Source organism: Panthera uncia (assembly GCF_023721935.1).
Source record: "Panthera uncia isolate 11264 chromosome C1 unlocalized genomic scaffold, Puncia_PCG_1.0 HiC_scaffold_4, whole genome shotgun sequence".
NCBI lineage: Eukaryota > Metazoa > Chordata > Mammalia > Carnivora > Felidae > Panthera > Panthera uncia.
Window position 1 is genome coordinate 29315432 of NW_026057585.1, and position 27074 is coordinate 29342505.

The window sequence follows — 27074 nt, forward strand, 5'->3', positions numbered from 1 at the left end:
CTTTTCCGTTGGGGTAAGGGTGAGGTGTGGGTGAGTGAGACCAGTGCACGCCAACGCTATTCCATTCAGGTTGATTGTGTGGTGTTTTCAGGGACTATATGTCTTTTTGTTTTGGTGAAATACCATGGAAAAAAGCTGTTATAACACCTATTACAATATTTCCAGAGTGACCCAGCAGGAGAAAAAACATTCAGGGGAGAGAGATTGGAATGTAGAGACAAAAAAGCTATGTCTAAGGAGGGCTGTAGAAAAATGGGGGGAACAGGAGCTAAATGTAGCAATTATGTGAAAATCAGAGTGTCTGTACTGGACTTTGGGTTTCCCACCCTTGATGGATTATCACCATTTAATGGTCCATCAACCTGTGTGAGCAGTCAGCAGGGGAGGGTACAGTTTGAACCTGACATGCAAACAGTTAAGACCACTTAACTCACTGAAGATTTAAAGAAATCTGAGTAGTCACTATAGTGCCTGGAAGCTGAAAAGTTATGTTTTCTCTAAGCTCCCCGTACTTCTTTGGTCTAATGGATTTTTTAATTGAGATACAATTGACCTATAACATTATATAATTGGCTCTTGAACAGCTTGGACTTGAACTGCACGGGTCCACTTATACATGGATGTTTTTTGATGGATACAGTACTATAAATGTATTTCCCCTTAAAAATTTTTAAATATTTTCTCTAGCTTACTTTATTGTAAGAATACAGTATAAGCTACATATAATATACAAAATAGGTATTAATTGTTTATGTTATTAGTAAGGCTTCTAGTCAACAGGAAGCTATTAGTAATTAGATATTTGGGGAGTGAAAATTTCTTTTTAAAATTTTAATGAATTTCTTTTTAAAATTTTAATGTTTATTTTTGAGAGTGAGAGACAGGGCCTGAGTGGGGGAGGGGCAGAGAGAGAGAGAGCGAGCGAGAGAGAGCAAGAGCGAGCGAGAGAGACACACAGAATTCAAAACAGGCTCCAAGCTCTGAGATATCAGCACAGAGCCCAATGCGGGGCTTGAACTTGGGAATGGTGAGATCGTGACCTGAGCTGAAGTCGGACGCTTAACCAACTGAGCCACCCAGGTGCCCCTGAATTTTTGAGGACGTAGGGGTTCCACACCCCAACCTCCATATTGTTCAAGGGTTCACTGTCTTCATTTCAGCTGTACAACATAACAATTCGATATGTGTATATATTCTGAAAAGATGACTACAATAAGTCTACTTAACAACCCTCACCACACATAATCACACAGTTTTCCAATGGACTGTCACAGCATAATTAAGAGGCTACACTTTGTTTACTACAGATTGCTTTACCTGTGGAGGAGTAGAGGTGGGAGTCTTACAAGCAAGTATTTATTCAACATTTTTCTAGCTCTGTAGTAATAGAAAAATAAAAATCTCATTGCTGTCAAGTTAAGGTGGTAAGAGACTAGGAAAAGAATCAAAGCTATGGAGCCTGGGCCTTGGCTTAGATTCCCTGATCTCCACCTAGTGAACACTGTTGCATAAATGACTTCTTCAGCCTCAATTTTGTGAGCTGTGAAATCAAGATAGTTCTACGTGTCCGCATAGATCTACTTCAGTGGGCCCTGTGCAGAGAAGATGAAGTACTGTGTATGAAAGTGCTGAAATATCCTATACCTGTAATATTTTCTTTGTGAGACCAACATTGCACGAACAAGAAACGAATACTTTGTACAGCTACAAGTGTGTTTAATTAATTACTTAAGGTGGCTGTTACAAGTGCAGTGGGAGCCAGAACAGGGAGAAGTCGGTGTGGATTGAAGCAGCCAGTGAAGTTTTTGGCTTCTTTCCATTGTGCTACCTGCACTTACTCGTTCCTCATGTTTCTGAATGTCTTCTTACCCTTGAACAAAGCAGACGTAGTTAGCACTGGCTGCCTTTGTTCACTGACAGTAGTTAAAGCTTCAATTAGGCTGGTATCCATTGAAAGTTGACATACCCATTTCTTTTACGTATTTGTACAGACACAGAAGCAAGTCTGTATTTGGGTTGTGTTTTGGCAGGGTTTGAAGTCATGTTCAAAGATCTAAAAGAATTGAGTGACTGAGGACACAGACTAGAATTCTAACCTTCAGTTTATGTGCAAAATCAAAAACATGCAAAGTTTGTGGTATCTGAGCTTCATCTGATCGTTGGTACATGAAAGTATAAAAAGAAGGCCCAGAATAGGAGTCTTGTCAGTTTGAATGTTAGTTAAATAAGTATGTAAGATAAACAGTTCATGGAAGGTTATGCAGCTGAATTTTCAATCAGAATGCACACGAGACTATCGTTGTACCATCTCCTGATAATCACAGCCTGCTGGATTTGTTGCTTATCCTATTTCTGTAGACAAGGTTGTGAGTTTCAATGCTGTGAGCTTTAATAGGCCCACATTTTCCTCTCTCTGGAACTTTGTTAGGTCTGCCAACGCAAACCCCACTTTTCCTGCCTTAACATTGTTTAGGAAATTGTTAACGCCACCTAAGTTCAGCCTCTACGGCACTCCCTTGATAACATTTCTGTGACAGATTTTCCTGTTTGAGTGCTGGATTTGGTTGGACTTCTTGAACACCTCTTGTGTTCTTAGGAAGAAGAGGGATTTAATCCTGAAGTGAAGGTTCTTGGTGGTCATGGAGTAGGAAAGGAAGCTGCACACTGGGGGATTAATGGACTAAATATGGGGACTGAGAATTGTCCCAAATAGCAGTCTGTCCCAAATAGCACCTGTCTTAGGCTCTCCACAGTAAGGGCAGGGGTCATGACTATGATGGTGTACTTAAGTCCACTGATTTAGAGATGGTAGGTACTCTTCAAATATTTGTGGAATGGGGCAGTATGTGTGCGGAGTAAAAACAATGTCTTGAGGGCCAGACGGACCTGAGTTTGAATCCTGTTTCTTCCACCTGCTTGGTGCTTGACTCTGGATAAGTTAATTCACCTGTGTGACTTTACCATTTTGATGTTACAGAAGAAGCAACTTCAGACTTACCATTAATGTTTGTTATGAGAATTAAATAGTCTGAAGCTGATAAAGTGCTTTGAAGAATCACTACTTGTCACAGAGTGAACACTCAATAAATGGCAACTTAGCACCATCATCTTTACCATGAGATTCATGAGTGAATGGGAAATACCAGCCTGCTGCATTTTCTCCGTCTTAATTTGAGCTCTCTACCTTTGCCCTGCCAATGTTTCCCTAGGGATTGATGAGTTTATGCTGATTGTGGAGGACAAGGGGTGAATCTCCACCCTGTTTCAGTGGCTGTGACAGCTGCCTTGTTGCAGTTAAATTTTCTTCTACCTCTGGCCTTTCCCACTCTTTTATCTTTGTTATTTTTATTACCTGTTTCCATCTGTCCACCCTTCCCTCTTTACTTAGATGCTCTGTTAACTCAAATAGAACATACAAAGAAAAGGCTTACAAAATTAACTAATGGGCATGTGCACACACAAACACTAACACACATGATACGTGGTGAAATAACTATATAGAACAAAACTTTCCCCAAAACCAAAATGGTTAATAAAGATTGCATAAGTTATCTGGTTTTTTTCTGTTACCTTTTTTCATGCCTTTGATACTGCAAAGTGAACATCTGCTTCAGAGATTTCTGTGTGATGTCCTAAATATCCATAATAGTTGTTATTATAGAGATGCATGTGTACACACCAAATACATTTTAAAAATGAGAGGAAAGCACAATAAAAACCTATACTTAGAAAACAAACAGAAAAAGTTGAGCTGAATGACACCTAATTGTTGAACCCTAATTGTTGAATCCACTTCTAATCATGCCCTGCCTGTGAAGGGGCTACCTATTTCATAGGCATGTGGGGAGACCCATAAATTGGTACAAGAGCTGCCTAAATGTGGCATTCTTTAGATAATAGCATTTTAAAGAGTTTCAGTAATTATCAATGATAATTGAGATTTCTCTTGCAAACATTAGACTGAAAAACTATAGAATATAAAAGTTGTAGGAGACTTTAAAGATGTTTTAGTCCAATCATCTATTCTATATCTGAATAAACCATTTTGATAATATTTTTTTCCACATGGATGGCTAGCCAATGCTAGTACATCTTTAGTGATGGGAAACTCATTACCTTCTAAGGGAGCTCATTCTAGTTTCAGATGGTTGTGGTGATCAGGAATCCCTTCCTTAAATACTGAGACAGTATTTATTTCTCCAGAGATTCTTCTAACCTAGGCATGGACTTTTATCTTTTCAGATTTATTGAGATATGATTTATAAACCATAAATCTGATCATTGTAGGTGTTAGTGTTTGATGATTTTAGTAACTGCATACAGTTGTGCATCTTCATCACGATCTAGTTTTTAGAACAACTCTTCTCCCCCCCTCCCCCCCCCGAAATTGATCTCCTATTTGAGGCTAATCCCTGCACCTACCCCTCACTGTAGGCAACCACTGCTCTGCTTTTTGTCTCTGTTATTTTGCCATCACTAAACATTTTACATAAACAGAATTGTACAACATGTAGTTGTTTGTGTCTGGCTTTTGTTACTCACTGTAAAGTTTTTGAGTTTGATCTATGTTATGGCATTTAACAGTAGTTAATTTCTTTTTATTACTGAGCAGTATTTCATTCTGTGGATAGACCCCATTTTGTTGAGCCAGTCATCAATGGCTAACACTTACATGTTAATGGCAGACCCTTAGGTTGTTTCTAGGTTTTGCCTCTTACAGATAAGGCTGCTATGAACATTCATGAAGAAGGCTTTGTGTGCACGCTCCCTAGGAATGGAATTGCTGGTCATATGGTAGGTTTATGTTTAACCTAACAACAAGAACAACTTCCAAACCTGTTTTCCAAAGTGGTTTTACCATTTTACATTCCCAGTGGCAATGTGTGAGGTCTCTAGGTCCGTCACATCCTTGCTAATATTTAACATTGTTATGCTTTTGACCACAGTCATGCTAATGGATAGTAGTATCTTATTCTCTTAACTTGGATTTGTTTAATAGTTAATAATGTTAGGCATCTTTTAATGTGCTTATTAGCCATCTATCTTCTTCACTGAAATGTCTACTTAAATCTTTAGCTTACTTTAAAGTTATTTTTGTCTACTTATTGTTGAATTATTAGAGTTCTTTATATATTCTGGATGAAAGTCCTTGATCAGTTATACTATTTGCAAATATTAGCTGCCTATCTGTGCCTGTCTGTTTTCATTTTATTAGTCGTCTCTTTTGGGGAGCAAATGTTTTCCGTATCGATGAGGTCTAATTTATCTGTTTTTTTTTCTTAAATGGATTTTGCTTTTGGTGTTGCACTTACGAAAGTTTGGCATACTTCAAGATTGCAAAGATTTTCTCCTGTCTTTTGTTCAAGAAGGTTTAGTTTTAACTCTTTTATTTAGGTCTACAATCTATTTTAAATTGATTTTTGTGTGTGGTGTGAGGTAAAGGTCTAAGTTCTCTCTCTTCACCCTCCCCCTCCTCTTTTCCTGATTTTTCTTTGAAAAAGATAAAAGGCTTTTTTTCTTCTTGTTTTTTTGTTTGTTTGTTTTTTGTTTTTGGCATATGGATATCCAATTGTTCCAGCACTATTTGTTGAAAAGACTATCCTTTCCCCATTGAATTTCTACAAATGTAGTTTGTAGAAATTCACTTGACCTTAGATGTGAAAGTCTGTTTCTGGGCTTTGTAGTCTCTTCTACAGCTCTATCCTTATCCCAATACCACACAACTTTATAATAAGTCTGAAATCAGGTATTATCAGTCCTCTAACTGTGTTCTGCTTTTTCAAAATTGTTTTGTCTGATTTTGGCTCTTTGATTTTTATCTAAATTAAACTTGTCAATTTCCACAAAACATTTCTGCTGGGATTTTGATTGGGAATGCATTGAACTTATAGAGAAATTTAGGGAGATTGCCATCTTAGTGATATTGATTCTTAGAATCCATGAAAATGATATCTCTTTGTTTATTCAGATTAAAAAAAAAACTTGAGCAATATTTTGTAGTTTTCAGAAATTCTACTTTAAAATATGTTAATGAATATTTTTGATGCTAGTGTGAGTGGAATTAAGTTTATTTAATTTTTTTTTTTCAACGTTTTTTATTTATTTTTGGGACAGAGAGAGACAGAGCATGAACGGGGGAGGGGCAGAGAGAGAGGGAGACACAGAATCGGAAACAGGCTCCAGGCTCCGAGCCATCAGCCCAGAGCCTGACGCGGGGCTCAAACTCACGGACCGCGAGATCGTGACCTGGCTGAAGTCGGACGCTTAACCGACTGCGCCATCCAGGCGCCCCAAGTTTATTTTAGAATTAATTGCTATTATATAAAATACAATTATTTTTTGTATATTGTCATTGTATCCTGTGACCTTGCAAAACTTGCTTATTATTTCCAGTAGATTTTTAGTTAAGTTCCTTAAGATTTTTTTTCTCCAGAATCACGTCCTGTGTGAAAGAGGACAGTTTTATGTCTTCCATTCCAAACTGGGATCTTTAATTTCTTCTCCTTGCCTTATTGCACTGGCTAGAACCTACAGTACAGTGCTAAATAAAAGTGATCAGAGGAAACATCTTTGCCTTGTTCCTGTTCTCAGGGGGAAAGTGTTCAGTCTTTCACTCTTAAATATATTTTAACTGTAGGTTTGTCATAGATGTTGTTATAGGTTTGTGGAAGTACCCATCTGTTCCTAGTTTATTGAAAGATTGTTTTTCTTTTTAATCATGAATGGGCTTGAGTACTGTGAGTGCTTTTTCTGTGTCAATTTAAACAATCATGGGTTTTTTTTTTGTTCTTTATTAGTACGGTGTATTACATCAATTGGTCTTTGGATCCTACCCCCCCCCCCTTTTTTGGGGGGTAAGTCCTACTTGGTTATGGTGTATAATTTATTTTATGTATTGTTGGATTTAGTGTGTTAACATTTTCTGAATTTTTGCATCTCTAGTCATGATGGTTATTAGTCTGTACTTTATTGTGATGTCTTTGTCTGGCTTTGGTATCAGGGTAATACTGGTCTTATAAAATGAAGTTCTACCTCTGGTTTCTGAAAGGATTCTTATTATTTCATCCCTAAATGTTTTTAGAACTCAATCAGTAAAGCCTTGTAAAATTTTAATTTTTAAAAATTTATGGGGGGGGGGAATCTAAATTATTTACATTTTTTTATTTGATATATATTGATCCATAAATTCTATTCTTTTTCTCCTGATCTTTATTGACAAGTGAAAATTGTGTATGTTAAAGGTGTCTAATGTGATGATTTGAGATACACACACACACACACACACTCTATGATTATTACTACAATCAAGTTAACATATTCATCACCTCACATCGTTACCTTTTTTTTTTTTTTGGAATGGTGAGTACATTTAAGATTTACTTTCTTAGTAATTGATTTCTTAATACAGTTTTGATAATTTGCATTTTTTAGGAATTTGTTTCACCTAGTTTGTCAAATTTGTTGGTATAAAGTTCCCCTAATTCTTTTTTTTCTGTCATGTTTGTAATGATTTCCCACAGCTCTTACCACAAATTTGTTTTTGCATCTTTAGAAACATCGATTAAGAAGAAAATTCTAATCTTTAAAGAATTGACATTTGACTCCTTTCAGTGGGGTTAGATCTTGTCATGGACAAGTTGATGAGATGGTTAAGTTGTTTTCACTAATCAGAGAGAAAAAAGGCTTTTGAGCACAAGTCAACTTAGGAGAAAGTCTGTTTTCTAATCCAAAACTCAGACTGAGGAATTCAAAGGCGCTGCAATAAGAGAAGGAAGAATTTGGTTACATCTGATAGTATTGTAAATTGGAAAAGAAAACTTTTCCAATGTTTGTTTTGAATTTAAGTCCTAAGTTGAACTGAAGAAGCCTTCTCTATCCTCAACATGAGGGTCTTTGATAGGAGAATGATGAGCACAACTCTCATTGATATAATATTTTTCTTTTATGAGCTCTGTGGCAAAACCAAGTTTTATGAAATTTGATTACAGTGTTGTACAAATATAAAATGGCATTAGAGATTTGTTTCTCCTACTTTAACTTAAATGTAAATTAAGAAAGGAAATAATGTTCCTGATCAGTCAAGAGATCCTGACTAATAGACCATTTCACGAGTTTGAGAGTTTGACTGGAACTATGAATAGAATAGACAGGAGAGAACAGAACAAATGGAAGCTCCATGGGGGAAGGATCTTTCTGTTTTGTTCACTGCCGTTTTGACAGTGCCTGAGGCAGTGCCTGGCCTATGAAAGAATGAATGGTTGATGGCAAATAACAAACACAGGCCTGATCTAAGGGCTATGAACATAGAAAAGAGCAATTTATACGTCCTAGAATGGTGGGATAAGGTACCAGAGGAGGTGGTAGGAACTTTTCATTCTAGACTTAAGTTGGACAAACATGCAGGGGGGAGAAACATTTAGGCAGGTCAAGTGTGTGCAAAGGCCCATTGTGTCACTGTGCCAGGCCCCCTCCAATGTGCTCCCCCAGCATGCTGAGCATTTTTCTATCCTTACACGTCTTGCTGCTATTTTCTTTACCTGTGTAGGGGGGTGGCTCAGTCATGGTACCCTGGCAACCTTACACATTTCCACTTAGGCCAAGAAGGCAAGGCTTGACCATGACCTGACCCTGAATCTTGACACATGCCCTGTGATTCCTCCTAGAGTAATAGAGATGAGCCTGGTGAGGAGCTACCACAAGGCACAAGGTCTTATGTCTTGTGGGAGCTGCCATGAGGAAGTTTTTCATTATCTCCTGTGTTTCAGTTGAGCAAAGGACTTTCCACCTCATTTCCTGTTCCCCTCCTGTTCAAGTACAGCTGCAGGGTTCTGTAAGTCTATCAAACTGCATGTCTATAGTTTTGAGTTGGCTCCTCCATGGGCAAGCAACCTACCACCCATGCCATCTGTTGTCTGGTCCCTCCAGCGTAGTATCATCCTGTGGGAACAGGGATGTGGGTAACTGACACCATGCAGTTCCTGTTTTGGCTAAGTAATAAAATGTCTGAGTCCATTTGGGCTTGTTTCCTTCTTCTACAAATACAGGGACATGAGCAAGCCAAGCTAGCAGCAGCATTTGTCATTGCTGCTGATGACTGCTTGCCCATTTGACAACTTCTCTGTCCCCGGCACTGGACTCTGAGCTCATCTATATTCCCAGTGCTTAGCAACAGGTTTTGCACAGTTGCTTAATAGGTTTTTTGATGGAGTGAATTGAAAGTGAGTACCCCAGAAATGTTGCTATGTCTGGACTAGAAGGGTGTGTGGGCATGGGTAGTGGAAGAAGATGGAATGACTAGGACCAGACTGTGGAGGGTCTTGCACATCATGTTATGGATTAGGCAAGGCAGTACCCTGGAGACTTTACAGTAAGAGAATAACATGATTGTAACTGGTACTTTAGGAACTCTTGTAGTGCTGAGATTGAAGATGTGGAGACCAATTAAGCTATGGAGTCAGATGAGAAATGATGAGTGTCTAAATTAACAACATAGCAGTGAGATGGAAAGTAAGGAACTTGTTCGCAGAGGGTTTTACTTGTTTTTGGTTGTGTGGGTTTTTGTTGTTGTTGTTTAAGCAATAGAACTGGTGCTGATTTGATATGAAAGAAAAACCTAAAATCAGTAAATGTAATTTCATAGATATTTATTTTGTCTGTTTTACTTTAAGAAGTACTTACTACTTAATTGCTTGGCTTTTTTCATAATATTTAAAACTTAATTTTCTGTGTAAATAATTTTGTATCCAACTTCTTGAACTGTTCTGTTTTAAAATTTGGATTATAAATTTTGGGGGGCAGCTTATGTATTTAGTCATTCCATTAACTTGTATCTGATTATATCTGATAGTAGCAAAATCTGCCATTAGACCTGACTAGATTACAGGCACTTGTGGATAGGAGGCATATATTATTTATAATTTTATATTTCTTGTAACACGTAGCATGGCATTGGGCTCATAGTAGATGTTTAATAAATATTTACTGAATGATCAATTCACCTCTTTAATTATGTAAAAGTCTTACCTGAAAATATCAAGATTTTTTTTTAATGAACCACAAAGAGAAAAGTAATTTAAGTACAGATGTCATACTTCACAAAGACTTTCATCTTTATTTTTATCTTCTCAAATAATAGTTACAACATACTTAATCTATTCCTAAACATATCATAGGCAATTCAGATATAAATAAAAAAGATCCCTTTCCTTTAGAAGCATGGCATTTAGTTGGAGAAGCAAGACATATCCTTGTGTGAAGCTACTAAATGACAAAGCAGAATGAATCTTACAATCTGAAAGATCTCAAAGAGGAAAAATCATTGTATTATGGTTTCTTAGAAATAGATTTTGTAAAATGGTGGAGTCTTAAAGTATTTTTATTATACTGAGCTTGGTATTAAGTGTTACTTTATTTTATTTTTACCATGTTATTTTAGAGGAAAGTAGAAAGGCCTTTTAGGTGATGGAACATCTGAACAAACATCCATAAAAGGTAAGAAGGGGCAAAGTGGTAGAGGCCAAATTTTATATTCAAAGAAATGGAATCACCATAGTGAGAACAATTTGAGAGCTATGCATTTAAAAACTACCACTAAAAAAATGAATGTGTGTTGTCTTTAATGGCACATAGTACATTGACAATCATCATTCAATTTACTGAGGAGGACCCAAATGGCATCTACCCTTAACATGTCAAGAAAAAAGAATGTCCTTTAAGGAAGAATCATTGAAACATCGTTTGAGGGCCTCCTAAAAAAAATGTTGAACTCACCCACTGGGCTTCAAGTAAATGAAAGCCAACTCAATTAACAGTTAAAACTAATACAGTTTTCCAGTAATGCTACTATATTATTACTATTACTGGGACACTTTATCTCATAGTCTAGGGATCAAAGGTTGGTACATATGTATCCTAGCCTTGGAAAAGTGGTTTTAGTAAAGACAGCCATCTTTGATTTGAGGGTCTGTTCAAGCAGGAGCCATGCAAGTTATTTAACTTGCCAGAGCTTATTTCCTTACCTTTTCAATGAACTATTACTAATATAATCCTCTGTTGCCTGGTTTCTCCAAAGCCCAGTAAACATTTCCCCCCCCCCCATTTTATTAACCCCATATAAATCATTAGATTTTTTTTTTATCTGTTTGAGGTAGAAATGTGTCATATGCTTATTGCTTCCAGTACTGTTTATGTACCTGATAAATAACCCCTGACTTACTGACTGACTGACTAAAAAGCCTATTTTTTTCTTTCTCAGTGGAGGCCACAGCTACATGCAGATGCCTGTTCTCCTGGATGCTGTGTAAAAATGGTTTGTGCTCTGTAGAAAGTGGATAGGCAGCAAATACAGGGGGACTATTACTGAAATTGTACAGTTATGTAGGGATTCTGGTTTTATGTGTGGTGTGTTTGTTACTATTTAAAATTAATACCTATCCCACTTCCAAAAAGTGTGTCAGTCTCCTTGATATAATGTAGAAAACAATAAAAAAAAAAACACCCTAAAAACTGGTTAGTGGCAACAAGGAGCTCGTTGTTATTAGTTAGATGAATTCAGATACAGATGCCCAAGTTTCTTAATTTTCAATCAGGTTTGCAGAATCTGCTTATCTCCTGATCAGTACAAGTAAACAGAAATGTAGGGCATTGTAAAATTGGGCTGTGATGCATTTAAATTCTGAGATGGCTGGAGGGTCTGAGCTGCAAGAAGCAGAAATTTTCTTGTCAGCCTTTTCCTTTTGATTGTGACCACTCACCCTGGGGAAATGGAATACTGGCCTGAAGGTGGCACATGCCATGTGGTTTCCACACAAAGAGTGTTTGTTGTTTAAAATTCTTGCCAGACTAGGTTCCGAATTTTCTTATAACTAGATCAGAATTGTAAAAATGTGCTTAGCACTTGTTACGGTGGGCTAGATCAGTTATGTCTTATTGTGATTTAAAATACTCCAGAGGAACATATTGAAAAATGCTTCAAGTTGGGTTGGTTGCTCTAGCAACAAAGCCAAGCTTCTGAAGATTATCCTCCGATTGCAGCTTTGGCAGCAGAGCAGCAAAAAGGAAAGGTAATTAGTCCTGGAACTTTGCTTTTACAACTTGGCTTTAAGTAACTAGACCAGCAACAGATAGCAATAGTTACGTGCTTTGAAATAAAGCTTGGAAATCATTTTAATTTTCACTTGGAATGCAGGACATGTTCTTCATATGATTTCTGTTTATAAGAAGAACAGTTTCAATGATATTCAGCCCAAAGAGAAAAGTAGCCACGAACGCTAGATTCCTGGGTACTGATGAAATAGACACAAAGCTGGAGTGGATATGAACTTGGACATATCAGATATTTTTTGTCTGAAGTAGAATTTATTTTTTTTTTCCCTGTTAGCAACTTCTTTATGTGCCTTTTGAACAAAGAACAGCTTAAGGCGATTGAATCATACACAGTGGTGATTTTTACTGACTGTAATCAAAATCTAGATTATGGGCAATATGAAGAGAGATCTGGCTAGTGAAAACAAATGAAGAAAAAAAAAATCTTTGCCTTAATCTACGAGTTTCATTTAGCTGGACCTTAATGGGAAAACTGGAATGTCCAGGGATTGTTAGAGTTACCTGACTTCCTTCTTTCCAAAATTGACTTAATGGCATTTAAATAATCTTAAATTTAAATTTAAATTTAAAAAACCAACATCTTAATTAATGGACCTGAGCACCAAGAGACTGTATTACAATCTGGGCTTTTAAAAGTCTGAGAGAGTTTAAGAAAGTTCGATTCACACGGTAAAGAATCCTTAGCATCACGACTCACTGAAAGACATGGATGAGTTGGATGTTCAGGTTCTGAAACCTGTTGGCATTAGCACTATCATCACAGTTCTCTGACTTTTGTTGTCTGTTGGTTTGTTTGGGAAACAGGAAGGTGACTTTTTTGGTCATAGCTTTAGTGAAGTTTCATTGGGTCCTCAGAAATGTTCTCTTTCGTGGTTTTGAGAACATGCTCCTAGGTGCAAAGGATAACATTTGAACTTCAGAAAGGGTTTAAAGATAATTGACTTACAGAATCTGAAAAGCAACAGGGGAAACTGGACTCTGTAATGTGGAGGCCAGTTCAATAACTAAACTTTTAGCCTTAGGAACTTGAAGTAGTATGAAATGGTCCCCAGGTTTTGCTTCTTGGGGCCTGGATTTTCACCACTCTTCTGTGCTGCCTTCTTCTTTACCAGCCACAGTTACCCAGTTCTTACTTCATCTCCAGGGTGAACACATCTTAGGCGAGTCACTTCTGTGCCCACCAGTGTACTAGACACTGGAGGAGTATAAAAACAAAATACCCCATAAGGAGTTAGTAGTATGGCAAAGGAGAAAGAAAATCTTTGTAGCCAATTGTAATTGATACAAAACAGCAAACTTTGGAAAGGAGTTGAAATCTAAAGCATGTGTAGAAATGAAGAAAATGAAAGGACAGGATGGGGACAGTCTAGGCAGAGACAACAGTGTGTACAAAGCATCTGAGGTAGGATGAGGTGAGCATCACAGGTGGGCATGAGATCAGGCTGGTGAGAGAAAGCAGGGGCAGGATCAAGCACAGTCTTTTTAACAATTGTAGTCTTTATCCCAAAAGCCCATGGGAAGCCTTTGAAGAGTTTTAGATGGGAGATTGACCAATGACATTTGCATTTAAAGATATTATTTTTACTTATGCTATAGGGAACGCGTTGGGGAAACTAGTTAGGAGGTGACTGCAGAAATCCAGTGGGAGAGAGCCCGCTGTAGGAATGGTGGTAGAAGCAGTCAGCAGTAGGACTACATGAAAGAGTGAAGGTATTCCTAGTCTGAGAGATTTGATTTTGGAGGGAAGGAAGACTGAGGCATCAAAGACATCTGCTGGGGTTCTTCTGTCTTGTCTAGGTGAAGGACAATGGTGCCATCCCTGGACTAGGGAACTGAAGGCAGATCTAAGTTGGACCAGGGATTGGGGGATTTTAGATGTGTTGAGTTGGAGGTCTTCAAGTGGCGCCATTGAACGGGAAAATGTATGTATGTGTCTAGAGCTCCCAGCAAATGGAGTTGTCATCTGTAACTGAAATAGAAGAATCGGATACAGCTAATTACTGCGAGGCAGTACTAAACAAAGGGCCAATTACTAAACCTTGGAGAAAACTCCCATATTTCATGGTTTTTAGATGAGGATAGGTTTGCCAAGGAGGTTGGGAAGGGCTGCCATAGAGGAACAAAAGAAACGTGGAACATCCCAGGACTCAAAGGAAGATAATGCTTCTAGAAGGGAGTGGTGTGTCTGAATCATTGGAAGGAAATCCAGTATGTAGTGTTTTTCAGACTTAAACGTCATGGAGCCTATTTTCCACTGGATTTTAGGGCAACACAATCCCAATGCCATCCAGCCATCCATTTGCTTACATAGTTTAAGTTGGAAATTTTATGAAGTGATAGGCAACATTTATCTGAAAAAAGTTTTACACAGTATTTAGTGACCAGGGTTCTTGTAGTAGATAGGAGGATCTTCTATCTGTTAATAATTTCCTTGAGTGTGAGATATACATGACTTGCAGAGGGTATTAAAATTGAGTTCTGATTTGAAAGTAAATATTTTCTAAGTAAAAGTACAAGCCAGAAAACTTTGGTTATTTCTATGGTTGTCAAATGAGTATGAACAGTGGTAAGAAATACAATTGTCCAGTAAAATATTTTAGAGCACAAACCCATGGCTGTAAAAATCAATATTATAGTAATATCCCAGGTAGATGTAAGGAGTCCCCAGGAGATTTTATGATGTGCTTTCTTTGACTGTCTCTATTACTGTATGGAATTCACACTTTGTAGTTGCAGCAACATAGAAATGTGCATATGTGTGTTTTTCCCCATTTCCTTTACCATGTAAAACTTGCGTCTTCTCTGCAGAAATGTACACAGAGAGATTCTTGCTCTCCTCTATCCATCTTGCCATATAATTTTTACAGCTGTTCCTCAGTTGTTAATATATTTCTGTGGAATATGTGTAAATAGACATGAGCAAACTGTCTAAAAGTTATTCAGCTAGTCAGTGAACCATGTAATCTGTTGGTTCAGAGACAACAGATAATAGAGTGAGATATTTGCTTTACCATCCACACACTCCATGCAGCATCTGGACTCCCAAAGTCAATTTGTGTTCTGTTGGGGCATGTCTCCTCACACTATATTATCACATCAGGGATAGGAAATTTGGATAATTACTATCTGATTTACAAAAAAGGAGACTATTTAGTGAATTCAATGTCTGCGAGGTGGGAGTTTTGAACTAGAAGCTGGTTCCATCTCTGGTTAATTTGATATGCCGTGCATTTCATCACTGTTTTCCTCTCTTTTAACAATGTAAGTTAGAAATAACCTTGTTAATTAGCATCTATTTTTAGGTTGATGACATGACACAGCCAAGACAGAGTGGGAACATTCTAGGACTACCATAGCACAAGCCCTAAAACTCCTTTGTAAGGGGGAGATGGGGGATGGCAGTTGTCAGTGAAAATGAAAGGTACACTTTGTAGGCATACTTACAGAATGTACTTATTCTGAATAGACAAAATTGAACCGTTAGGTAAGAGAGCCATTTGGTAGGCATTCCTCTTTTTTGGCACCTGCAAGTAAAAATTGGGTGGTAGTCTGTTACTTCCCCTCCTTAGACGGATTCCTTGGCTCCCTATGATCTCAACAATGAAGTCCAATTCCCTCTGCATGAGTGTCCAAGTTTACATTTGTACTCTCTGTCCTCCTGCCAAATCAAGCTATTCCTACTCCTCTCAGTGCCCGTGTGTGTGTGTGTGTGTGTGTGTGTGTGTGTGTGTGTGTGTGTGAGAGAGAGAGAGAGAGAGAGAGAGAGAGAGAGAGAGAAACACATATTTAACTTGCTTTGATAATGCAGTTTCCCCATGACTTCTACCTGTTGCTCTCCCATCTATCTCTTTTGGCTGCAACATATTCTCCAATATTGGTAGGGCACTTAGTGACTTCTGGCTAGCACTTCATCTACACCTCTCATAAGGCAACTAACACCTTCTTAACTTACTTTGTGTATTATATACATAAGTTATCTCCCCTTCTAGACTGAAATAGGAGTATTTGTGGAATTGCTAGCTGGTTAGCTGAGTCAATGAAAGTATGGGATAAAGTGAAATTCTCAAAAGGGAGGGAGGCCTGTCCAAGGTCTAAGTCATCGTACACTTGAACTTCTGGAATAACCTGGAATGCATCAGTCCTCTCTCTAGAACCACCCCTACACTCAGTAGCCTTAGGCAAGTAGGGATAAAGTGCTGTGTTCTGCTTTTTAGTAGATAATTACAGTTTTCCTTGTGCAGGAAAAGTTAGGTATATGGGCTCAATAGGTTGGTTGACTCAGTGGATTGAATTGGGGCAGAACCTGTCATGTTGGATGGGCAGGAGTCAGGGGAAGCCTGGTAGGTGGGCTTGAGGATGTGGTGTCTGGCCAGAGAGCAGATCCTGTTTTACAGTTGCTTTGTATTCTAGTCTATGCTCATCTTTCTCAACTCTGAGTTTCTATTTCATTTATATCAATATGACACAATTTAGCACATACGTGGCTTATTTGCAGTAGCTTTGCCTTCCTATCAGGCTGGACGTTACTTGAAAGCAGAGATACTTTACCTCTATTGCTGTTGTTAAGACCTAGCACAGTTCCTGGGAACTATGGACACTCAGAAATCCATTGTCTTTTTTTTTTTTTTTAAGTGTTTGTTTGCCCTAGAGAGAGAGAGAGAGAATGAATGAATGAGTGGGGGAGGAGCAGAGAGACGGGGAGGGGGGTGGTGGAGGACAGAGGATCCCAAGTGGGCTCTGCACTGACAGCAGTGAGCGCAATGTGGGGCTTGAACTCAAGAACCCTGAGATCTTGACCTGAGCTGAAGTCGGATGTTCAACCGGCTGAGCCACCCAGGAACCCTGAAATCAGTTGATCTGATAACTGATATATCAATCCAATAGTTGGTAGATCATTTGTATTCAGCTAAAGAGTTATTTATTGAGCATGTGCAATGATCAAGGCACTGTGCTACATGCCTCAGCAAATATAAAAGACAGCTAAGTTGTAGACTCTAACAGGAAGAGTAGCTACAATGGCGTAGCTGTAGTTCAAAGAACAGTCTGATGTGTACCCTAAGAAAAGTCCAGTGAGGGGCCATCAGCCCACAATCTTCTCTATCAAATTTGGAAACATTTGGATTTTAATTAAATTCCAGGCCCTGAATTCTCTCATGTGGGTGTTGTCCATGACACTGCAGTAAACCAACAGCCAGGTAGAGGTTAAGTGCTGCTAAATGTGTGCTTGAATGTAAGCATGGTCCGGGAAGTGGGGTGAGGCCGGCTATGACACTGATGGAAGAAAGATGAAGAAGCATTTATTTGTAGTGAGGCCGCTTATGTATTTTGCACTTCAATTTCTTTTTCCAGGAATTTCTTTCTGATTGTCAAAGGAGTACATGTTCACTATATAAAATTTCGAAACTAGATAAAAGTCCAAAGAATAAACTTAGTCTTCTTTTTATCTTATTCTTCATAAATAGCCATTGTTAAGATTTTTTATATAATATTCTAGTTCTTTTCCTATACATGTCTATTCATATATATTATAAATTAGGGTCATACTGGTACCTAGATTTCGATAACCCCCTCATTTACCAATATCTTGTATGAACTTGTCTTCGTATCATTAAATATTCTACAGCATGATTTTAAATGGCGGCTTTATAGTCATCATATGAATCTATCATAATTAATGTAACCAATACCTTACTCTTGGACCTTTAATTTATTTCCTTTAAAAAATTGTTTCCCAAATATGACAACTAATTTTTAGAATAGATATATATGCTTAATATTTTCTATTCCCATAACTTTGATACTGGGAGAGGAGAGGTATGGCAAGAAAGAAGGTTGTAAAGGTAAGCAGGGCCCACGTTTAGAAGCTGAACTTCCCCCAACCGTGGTCAGGAGCCATTGAAGGATTTTAAGCAGTGGATTGACAAGATTAAATTTGAATTTGAAAACGTGGCAGTTTTCAAAAACAGTCTCGTTGCCTATAGGCATCATGTGAAAATGTGTATTTTGGTTGGTTAATAAGCACATCAGATGAAATGAGGCAAGAGTCTCAGGGCCTCCAGCCAGTTGGCAATATAATAGCATGAAAATAACCCATTGTGGTTTTTTGGGTTTTTGTTTTTGTTTTTTTTTAATGTTTGTCTGCAGTTGAATCTTCTCCATGCATAGTCTGGCCATCCCAGGACTTAGCAACTGTCATTCTCTTAACCAGGGATGGGACAATTTTCCAGGTCCATAGAGGAAGCAAAACTTTTTGCCAATGTTATGGAAGGAGTAGCATCTGAAGGAAGAATGTGTCACCTCAAAATACACTAGTTCCCATGGAGACGTTTCACTGACCTATATGAATGTGTCTAAATAATGTTTGGCTTGGGGAACAATTAGGGGCTCAGCCTTCATTATGTCACCGTAGCAAACAGTGTTGGCTGCCTACCCAAACTGCATCAACTTTCCACACACCCTGGCTGAAGTGGCCCTTGCCTGTAGTTCTAGTTGGGTTAGTCTTGACTGGTCCAAGACAGTCTTGAGAAATCCATTCCTAAGCAGGTGATTTATTTAGGGTTGCCTATTTAACCTGGTTCCACACGATGGAAATGAATATGAAAGGAAATCTGCTGGAAACTTCTGGATATTGGTGCATGAAGATGTGATACTTGCAAACATGTGGCCTTGTGGACATGTTAAGGATGGCAGAGTGGAAGGAGAAACCTGGATCCTTGATAACAAAATTGAGCCTCTGAATTAACCAACCTTGGAGCCTCCCTACCTCGGGACTTACTGTGACATTTGAGCGTCCTTTGGTGGAGCTGTTACTTACAGGCAAAACCACCCTATCTGATACCATCACCGTACTTGTTTATAAATATTGTGAAAGCTTGGCAGCTCACAGCAGTGACAGGACATATATATCTAATGCGTCTAGTACTTTGCAACATTGCTGTGGCAGTGATAAATCTAACATTTGTATACCAATCATCAGTGCACAGTGCTTTTCAATGCATTTGGTTCTTAAAGTAACCTTGTCAGGTGGGGTGTAAATGTATTACTAAGTATCAAGGTCCCAGAACAGGCACTAACCTCAAGCTTATGTTGGGGAATCTGAGGTGGAGAGTGTGCTATTTATTGAAATTCTGACAGATTCCTCTGAGAGTCCAGGAAAAGTTTGATTGGAACTAATGGTTGGTCCCTCATACCAAGCCATGGAACAAAGGAAATGGTGAGGAAGGGCCATGTTCGGTTACTCAAGGAGGGTCTTGAGTGGATGAGGCATGAAACCCTGACTCAGGACAGTGAAATGCCAGAGCTCTGTCTTGGGACACTGACGGCTTTTCTGTGGGCTGGGGTCCTTTGGACACAGTATGTGTAGTATTATTTCATTGTTCTCTTGCCAGCCCGTTGGTCTTTACCCCAAATTTAAGAGTGGAGATAAGAAACTGAGTTTGTTTGGTAAGAGTCTTAACAAAAAAGTACTATAAAATATAAAACATACTGTGCTCCTTTTGGGGGATCCTGATAAACAAGTTGCAACATTGGTAGAAAGGGAGATGTTAACTACTTCGGGGAGAATGATGAGGGCTGCTGAACAGGCACTAGGCAATATTGGCTAAAAATTGGATGACATCATAACCAATGAATCCAACAAATATTGAATGGTGGTGAGCAAAACAGATAAACTTCTTGTGTTACAAATGAAAGGGGCATACATTGTGGTAGTGAAGACATAATAATGAAGTAAAAGAAATAGGAAATATGTAATTACAAATTGCAATAACTGCTGTTAAGGAAGGAAGAATATGACATGTGAGAGAAGAGTGAAGTGAGGAGGCTGCTTTATATTGGGTGGTCAGCCTCTGTGAATAGATTGCACTCAAGACCAGAAGGATAGGAAAAGGACAGAGTGATGGTGGCAGGGGTGGGGATGCAGAGAGCAGGTGCCAGGCATAAGGAACAGCATGTACAATGATCCTGAGGCAGGAAATAGCTGGTGTGTTTCAGGAACTGATTTTCTAGGCCACATTCTTTCACATCACGGCAGAAGAGTCTATTAGACTTCGCCACTGTGTCCAGTGTTGTCCCAGGAATTGTGTGGGATAGAAATGTACATATGTAGGTACACACTGGAATGTTATGGAATACTTGATGGGGGAGGTAGGTAAAATGTAAGTTGGAATACAAAACTGAGTAAAGGGGAGAAGGTGAGAATCAGTATGGAAAGATAAGGAGTGGAACTGAGCATTTGTGGGGCAGTAGAGTGTGTTTCTGGGAGGAAGAGTAGTAGATAATCTTGAATTAATTCTTTCTAATTGAGGGTTAATAAGCACCCATCTGAGAGTCACAAGACCCCACAACTTCATCCACTCCCTTTTAAACTTTACTACTCCTGTCCAAACAATCGCTTAACTTAATTAGATAAGCCCAGTGATTCCTAAAGAGCAAATAAACTCAATATCCTGTCACCGAGACTCACTTTCAAAGCACACAGCTACTAAATTTCCAGTGGCAAATGCTCCTGACCTCCATGTTTCCGTAACTTCTAGTCTGTCCGTATTTTCATTGTGTGTGTTACCTCGCGGCAGGCCTATTACAATGTTTTACGCTGTCTGAGCCTTGCACTGACGCATGGCGTTTTCAAACGCTTCGCTGACATAGGTCACTCCCTCTCATGGCTCCACGGAGGTGGGGAGGGGCAGGTAGCATTGTGTCTGTGGAATGAATGAGGAAACAGAAGGGCAGAGAGGTTAAGTGACTTGTATAAATCACACAAGGGTCAGAGGCTGTGTGTGAATAGGACTCAGCCTCCAAACTTTGAGTCCAGGGCTCTGCCCACTAAGCCCCCTTTCTCCTGCCGGCAGCTCTGAACGTTAGGGGAGAAGAGGAGTGCCTCAGCATTCCAAAAGGAGAAATTAACAAGTGAGATGGTGTATGAAAAATACTCCCTTCATTTTGGGTCCGAGTTGTGGAATAGTTCAACTTTTTACTTAATAATTTTAGAGCATCCTATGCCTAGAAGCGTCCAAATTGCGTTCCGTTCCAGGCAGTGTGTGTAGGTAGAGCTTGTGGAAAGATACCGGTCTTCCTGGTCGTCATCTTCCAGAGAGCAGGTCCCATCCCCTTCAGGTGCATTGCATTGCATTGCTCGGTGCCTCAGCACACATGTCACCTGCCACGTTACCCTGCTCTTTTTTGCTGCTTCCAGATCAATATCGTTGACGCGATGCTAGGACTTTACAAGGACCAAAAACTATAGAAAATGCCTGGTTTGGTGTTTCAGCCCTGTCTGGGCGTGTGCTGTTGTTCGCTCTGTGTCTTTGCATGTGGAATCAGAAGCACCGTGCACAGGTCCTGCTCGCTGTCTGCTCCTTCTCTTCCACCCCGGTGCTTGAAGCCCGGCGACACCTGTGTTCACAAAACCCTTTCCAGCAACTTGGTCTTGGAATCAAATCTCAGGTCCATGTTTCCTTGAAATAATAACTTTCCCGGCAAGCTGTAAGAGTCTGAAAGGTGGTTAAGAATGAAAAGTGTGTCGTTTCAGCCTGAGCCATTATCCTCCAGTTGTGCCTCTCTACAGTTGGACTTTTTGTTTTATCTTGACCCTGCGTTTTCTTTAAATCTTGACCCTGTGGAGGAGTTCTAATGAAATTGTGAATTGGTTTCTGCCCCACTAGAGAGAGACAATTGAATATAAGTTGTATTAAATTCAGAGAAACCAAGACCTATCCTGTGTGGGGTTTTCGAGATAAATCTGCCTCTGCCCTATACATTTTTAATGACAATGTGGTTTCAAACTCAGTGTAATTCGATCCTAAATCAAAGCTGACTCACGGAGAAAAATAGCGTTTGATTCTATTTAGTCCACATTTCCCTCCCCACTTTAGGGTGTCTGCCTGTGTGATTGGGGGTGGGGTTGTGTATAATGCCGTCTGAATACATTCTTATAAGTATTAGAAGTATGGAAACACAGAGCCCTCCGTGACCCGCAGGGCCCTCTGTTGATCACTGGTGTTTGTTGTAGGAGGAAGGCAAACATAAGCATAGAAGTGTTATTGAACAGAAACCCCTTCAAAAATGTCTCTGGGCTTTTGTTCTCGGGGTTGCATAGCAGTAGGGGGCCCCCCTCCTCAGAAAGCATACTTATGCAAGTATTAAGAACTGGCTGAGATAAGAAGTAAAGCTTAAGAGACCTTCATCATTAGCTGCTAGTGGTAGAGATTAGTGATCCTACTACAGGATTACAGACGGAAAGAGTGCCAGTGTTGGTTAATTGTTCATTAATGCTTGTAAAATAAGCCAGCTGGAGGAAAACTGACCATTGTCTGCACTCTCCGAGTGAAACTAAATTGGATCTGCTCATCAATGGCAGTATTGATGTCAGGGGGAAAAATACACATGTAAACTTCTTCCTTATGACTCTCTCTCAGTTTTAAATATTTAATTAAAAAAACTGTTAGCCTAATAAGCAATGATTAAGCTGTCATTGCAACTTTCTGTTTATGGCTGACCTTTATCGAGCCAAGGACGCCTTCCTTCACATGCGTTTGCTCCATTAGCTTTGCTCTGAAACAAACTGAAGCTGATTTCCTAAAACGGCTTGTAGATACAAAGAAGCCTTAGGATTTGTGGTTATAACTTTGAGATCCAGTAGACATGCTACTTAAAAGTCCCGGGGAACTTTAGGCCCTTCTTTCTCCCTGCCTCCCTCTTTATATTCCGTTCTGTCCCCTCCTTCAAACCCGTCCTGTGGTGGTGAGGCTCTCCTGCCCTGCTCTCACTCCCAGACACAGGCAAGGCTAAATTATTTGCTTGAAGTCACACGCTGTCCGAGTCAGGAAAAGAGCCGAGTACGCTTGCCTTCTTTTGCCTTCTTCCAGAACACGTAGTTGTAAGGTTGGAGTCTATGGTTAACTGTTTCTCAGTCCAAAACTAGGAAAAATTTAAATATGTTTCCTCCAGTTCTTTTAAGTCAAGGTTGGAGTTAGTTTATTCTTCTGAGCATATTCACTGAGTTTTACCCCATGCAGCAGTGATGAGCAAGTTGACACAGCTCCTGCCCTGAATGTGCAGGATCCATCTAGTGGGCACAGACGATATCTTACAAGGTAGAAATGGAGGATGAGTGTGATGAAGGGGAGGCAGTGGGTTCAAGGGGGAGGTTATCACAGAGGGAGGTTTGGGGAGGAGACATGGCCTCTCTGAGAGGAGCTGAGGGTTTAGTGAGAGGTGGTACAGGTAGGAGCTAGAGCTTGTGTGAAGACAGGATGTGCACAGGATCTCACTGTGTCACAGGCACTGCACAAAGGACAGGATGCTCCCTCAGAATTGGGAAAACAGGTGTGGGTTTGCCATCTGCAGTGGTAACTCTCTTGACCGGTGGTTTGCAAATACGGGTTGCTGATGAGCCTGGGGTGTCAATGTCTAACGAGAAACACGGTCTGGCCCTGCTTCCCTCTCTTCCATACCCTCCTACCACTTCTTTCCTAGCTTGTACTGAGGCCACATTTCCTTGTCTTTCTCTTGTACCCAATCAGCATTCCTGCATTTGTTCACCTCTCTCCTTTTGCGCACATTCAAACATCTGTGAGCCCTTCTCTGTATTCATTCTTTCACTCACGCATTCAACAAACCCTTGATGATTTACTAGTTACCAGTTCTTGGTGCCATGGGTTTATCAGGAGACAGGAGAGGCAAGCCCCCTCATTGTTGGTTCTAATGTCACCTGCTGAGAGGCATATTTCCTCCCTGTCTATTACAGTGATCTTTTCTACAGGTTTCACACTCTGAGGTGGTCATATTTATTTTTTACATGTTGTATATTTCTTCCCTAAAATGCAAGCACAAGAGGGCAGAGACAGTGCCCCTCGTGCTCATCACTAGACTTCCAGGGCCTGGAACAGAGTCCTGCACACAGTAGATGCTCAGTAAACACTAAATGACCAAATATACAGGAAAGATTTAAAAACCAGATTAAAGATGAGAGGGCAGCTGATGTAAAGTGCAGGAAAGGAAGTAACATGTACAAAGCACTGACTGCGCTTTAAGAACTGTCAGTACTTACTTGAATGTGCCAGGCTGGTGCCACATTCCACAGCCACACTGCTGTGCTAGCTTTTAACACCCCACCCTTATTTGTTTGGATACACTGAAAAGGTTTATTGATTTGGTTGAGTTTGTTGTATGATTTGCTTTATAACCATGATGTCATCAGTGATCAAGACACTATCAAATCCTAAATTTTCCTCTAAGTCCCTGGTTAAATAGGTAGCATGCAGAATTTAAGATCACTACCACGGCAAACAATGCTGGTATGTGGTTGTTGTATTTCACCTAATGCTTGAATGAAATTAACAAAGTCCTCCGTTTTATAACTTGTGCTGTTTCATAGGTATTAATTTACTTATCTTCAAAGTAGACAATAGAGGGGATTAGAGGCAGGCTTTCATAATGATTCCCTTTTTTATTAATTAGAAAATCATGATGTAGAAATGGTAACTGACCCATTACTATTAGGCCATTTCAGGATAGATTGAACATGACAAGTTGAGGTTCAGATCTGTGTCAGGGGTTACCAGGTGAGATGGTTTGTTCCATGTCAGCCTGGCAATCATTGGTGTTGGTTATTCCAGCTGGAGGTGTATGTGGAGCTTAAGGAGATGGTTGATTTGGTATCTAGGATTCCTCCTTACCTTGTAGCTATTCTCTTGACCTCTGCTCTGGTGCCCACTAATTCCTGGTTTTTGCCTGCCTTGCTTCTGACCTGAAAAAGCCTGATGCATTCAGTTGCCATGGGTTTAGAAGCAAGACAGCAAACAAAAGACCAAGCAGGTATTCACACAGAAATTAAAGACCAGTTCTTACCATGTTTTTTTCCACGTTATAGTGTTTGTTTATTGATATAAAAAAGATTCAGGGGGCACCTGGGTGGCTCAGTCAGTTGCACATCTGACTCCGGCTCAGGCCATGATCTCATGGTTTGTGGGTTTGAGCCCCATGTCAGGCTCTGTGCTGACAGCTCGGAGCCTGGAACCTACTTCAGATTCTGTGTCTCCCCCCTCTCTCTTTCTGCCTCTCCCCCACTTGTGTGCTCTCTCTCTCTCTCTCTCTCTCTCTCTCTCTCTCAAAAGTAAATAAACTTAAAAAAAATGACAATAATGGAATAAAACCCAGAATCCTAATTTCAGGTTGGTCTGTTTTGAGTCATTTGAACTATAACTTGTAGTTGAACTGTCTGTTGGTAGTAGTGAATGGCAGCATGATGTCCAGAGACCCAGAACAGTAAGACCTGGTACCCATACCATTACAGGTGATTGCTTTGTCTAAAATGTACTATTTAGGATTCTATTATAGTTTAATGATACTATTCAGAAAATCTATCTCTTGGCATTGGAATTGCCAGATGAAAAGGAGAGATTCTATATTTCAGACCAAAGAGGACTGATAGGAGGAAAAAGAGAGAGCAAGAGACCACCAGGTGTGGGTGGTAACCACCAGGCTGACATGGCTCTAATTTGGAGGAAGAGGTCTGGTGGTGATATGCCCTGCAGGGCTTGTGTAGGCCTTGGAAATAGAGGTTTGGGGAGAAAGGTAATCGGTCCTGACCCAGCTCTCATTGCCAGTGATGATGGGTTGCATAAGCATCCAACAGATGGAAAGTGGCACTGTGTATTGTTAGAATCAGTTTTAGCAAGTTATAGGGATGATCTTAACTCCCTACACCTTGCATCTTAAAAACAGTTTTTTAAAAAGCTTTTCCTCACCTCTTTATAGCAGTGACGAGCAAAATTCAGCTTGTGACCAGCTAAATATATCAAATTCCTGATTGCATTGTCTAAGTCTTATTTTTATATCTTCATAACACTGATGAATAGGACTGAGGCATCTACTTAGTATCTGCATTAGTTTTTTGTGCACATTCATCTCCTGCAGCAGAGAACAGAGGCCCAGGGGTGAAGGCAGTAGTTTCAGAGGTATATCTGTGGATTCACTTGGTCTTTGCCAAGGTGTGTCCGGTAAACCATTTTCTCAAGAGAGAATTTTAAGCACAAAGCATTTTCATGATGCACAAAAAAAAAAAAGAGTCTACAGGCTGAAAGGTAGGATTTCCACATATTACACTACTCATGAGTCCGTTAAGGTCCAGTGGGCAGATGAAATGTTTTAAAATATTTCCTACTGGGCACTTTTGATGGTTTATTAAGGACTTTGTATGCTATCTGTTTTGGGAATTAGTATGAAGGGGAAGAAATACCTTCCTTTTTCACAGATTCATTCCACTCTTGCCATGTGGGGAAATTGAATAGTACAATTGAAGTTTATGAAGCTCTGACACAGAGGCAAGCGTCCATTCTCTCAATAATCTATACAGTCATAAAGGGGATCTCTAGAGCACAAATCAGTTTGTAGCATTTCTTTCTTTAAAAATGTTGACCTTCCATCATAAGCAGAAAAAGTTCAACGCAGCTTATTAGATGGATTGAAACCATCCGGAAATGGCTTTATCTTTTTCTGCCATTGCCATCACCCTTGATGGTATTTTGGGCAGAATCTATTAATTTCTGTCGATTTCGGGTATTAGAAGTCATCTTTTTTGGTATGTATTCCACTCCAATATACATCAAAACTTCTGTTTCCTATTTGATTCTAAGCATCTTCCCTCTGTTTAGCTAAGGTCTAGAACTAATGGGGGAATAGGAGGCCCTTGCCACTTGTTTTTCTGAATCCAAATTCTCTTTTCCCATTTAGATCCTCCAAAGTACAGATAGAGAGGAAGGGAGAGAGAACGGGGGTACCATTTGCAGCTCTCTGGGAATGTTAATGCTCTGGAATGGCAGCATCCCAATGTTAGTGCCCTCTGCTGGGGCACATTTATGTCTTCCTTGGGAGACCTTGTGTGGCCTTCTGCATTGTGCTGTTCCCTGACTTGGGAGAGTCTTATTGACCTCAGTTCCTGCCTTCCCATGGTAGATCCCCTGTCCTTT